The following is a 2,817-nucleotide window of genomic DNA, read 5'->3' on the forward strand; positions in this document are numbered from 1 at the left end:
ATTTCAAGAATGCTCAACTCAGAGGGTTCATGCGGGATTTATGAGCATGAACTACTCAACTCAAGGACTCAAAGATACTTATCATTTCAAGATTTCTTCGACTTATAATGTTCATGCGGAATTATGGGCATGAACAACTCAACTCATGGACTTCATGGGTAATAGGTAATAGTCCTATGATTAGGATTATAATCTCAAATGGGTTATAAACTCAATACTTAAGACTTAGGACATGGAGATATTACTCATTTCATAGATACTCAACTTATGGAGTTCATGCGGAATTTATGGGCATGAACGACTTGACTCGAAGGTCTACAAACTACATGGAACTCATGTATACGACACTTCTTATTCTCTTACTTACTACCTCAAGACTTAGTTCAAATCGATGGTTGATCTCAAAGGATATTGAACTCAAAGGCTTACTTTAACTTTTCTCTTAACTCTCTCTTGAATGTGAATTATGAATTCAAGAGTTTTGGTTCATGATATGAAAGATCTCATGATGACAAAGTAGAAGTTACTAGTAATTGTAGAAGACTTCTCAAAAAGACTCTAAGGGACCTTATCAAAAAGGTTTGAAACAACTCTCAAACTTGACTCTCAACTCTACCTTAAATTTGATTTATGAATTCAAGGTTATGATCATGTTAGGAATGATTTTAGGTGTTTAGAAGTAGCTTAGAGTAGTTAGAATCGAGGAGTGAAGGTGCACTTTAAACGAACTCAAACGGGGCAACCGACGACAAACTGGATAGGGCAGGCGACCCTGGCGCTATGGGTGGCGCGGGGCGCCAGCCCCTAAACTTCGGAGGTGGGTTTGGGGCGCTCTAGCAGGCACATCGCGCCAGGCCCCAACCCAGAAAATTCAACAAGTTTCTTTTCTCGTTTTCTCACCCTATTTCGCCTAGAATCGAATGGTTTCTTCCCCAATCACTTAGAATTGATTACTTAACATAAGTACACTCTACTCTACTCAATAAATCCCTTAAAACACTCACTTTGATCTCAAGAAATCATTAAGAACCCAACACAACAAGATTTAGAAAGAACTTCAAGAACACCTATCAAAAAACTTAAATCCTTCAAACTTTTTGAGAATGAAACTTTGCTGAAAATAATATGTTTGGCGTGTGGGTGAACAAACCCAACACTATGGAAGCTTACATACCTCTTAGGGATCAAACCCATGGCGAAAATCCGCAACAAGATGCAAGAATCTCAACGAATGCTTGATCCTCTCCTCTTTTCTCTTCTTTTCTCTTCTTGAACTCTCAACTAAAACCCTAGGCGTAAACTAAGATTATAAAACCAAACCTAATCAGATTATACCCCTAAAATATTACTAAAAATGAATTAAATCTGATTGGGTAAGGAAAAGACCAAAATACCCCTCTAAAGCCCGGTTTTGACTTTCCTTAACTGGACAACCTAACTTCAAAAGGTCATATCTCACTCATCCGACCTCAAAACTTAGCAAACTCGGCGGCGTTGGAAAGATAATTCAAAGGTATTTCCTATAGTATCTGGTATCACACCTAACTCATCTTGAGCTGGAAGTTATGATCGTTTGAAGTCCACCCAAAACTCATACTTAGCTTAACTTGCAAAATTTCAGATTTTGCTATTTCCAATTTAATTATTTTTCGAACTCAAGGTTCTACATCTAGTGACCTTAACACTTAAGAAATTTTTAATTCCTTGGTAAAACCTCACTCACTACGAAGAACGGTTCGGGTCTTAGTTCGAAAATTTTTCTAGGGTGTTACAGAAACAAGCAAATTTAAGAACATGCTTAGAATGGAAATGGAAAGTAAATAAAGACAACAACTTGTTTTTTTCTTCAAATTAACATCAAAGACAATCATTTGATAGGGGATGCCGCTCTTCCAACTGAGCTAATAATCCGTCCTGTAAGCCTCATACATGTCTTAACAAGCAATAACACTTATAGCCACATCATTCCCCACTGACACCACCTGCATAGTAACGATAACATCATTGCAAAAAATTTAGACATAGGGTATGAAGGATTTTTTATCTGATTTTCTTCTGTGAACTCGACCCAAAATCTAACCCTGAACCATAATTCAATCCTCATCCCCGACCTGAGATTGATCCCAACTTAAAGACTCGACCAAATAACGGGTAAGTGTTGAATCTCAAGGTTAGGGTTAGTTCTTAAGTCGTTGTTAGGGACAATAGTTGGGTCCTTCATTGGGTTGAGCCCCAACCATTGGGACAAGGATTCTGATATAGGGTTATAGTATTTGCATAGTTACGTTTATACTTAAATATTTATGGGATAATGTTTTCTCCTTACTTACCAAACACCAAAAAATAAGTAATCCAAAATATGTTGATTCATACCTAACACACTTTTAAGTCGTCTTCATATAATTTGTTCTCACTATTTTGTTCCTTCTACTTTTATAATCGAAAAAGATAAATAATTAAGTACCTTTCATATCTTAAATGTCCAACTTCAGTATCTCATTCCTTCTACTTCTATAAGCAAAAAAGGATAAATAATTAAGTTCCTTCCATATCTTGAATTTTCAGTTTTTAAGAAAAACTTTTTAATTCAATAAGCAAAAAAGGATAAATAATTAAGTTCCTTCCAAATCTTAACTTTCTATGTTTTTTATGGAAAATTATTTATTGAATCATATGAAATAATGATCACAATCGTCTATAAATGCCCAAGGTCTTAACATTTTATTTTCATCACATTTTACATAGAGTGGCATCACCCCACTCAAGGTCTTAACATTTTATTTTCATCACATTTTATATAAAGTAGCATCACCCCCG

This window comes from Solanum tuberosum, unplaced genomic scaffold (assembly GCF_000226075.1).
Source record: "Solanum tuberosum cultivar DM 1-3 516 R44 unplaced genomic scaffold, SolTub_3.0 scf00129, whole genome shotgun sequence".
NCBI classification, from domain to species: Eukaryota; Viridiplantae; Streptophyta; class Magnoliopsida; order Solanales; family Solanaceae; genus Solanum; species Solanum tuberosum.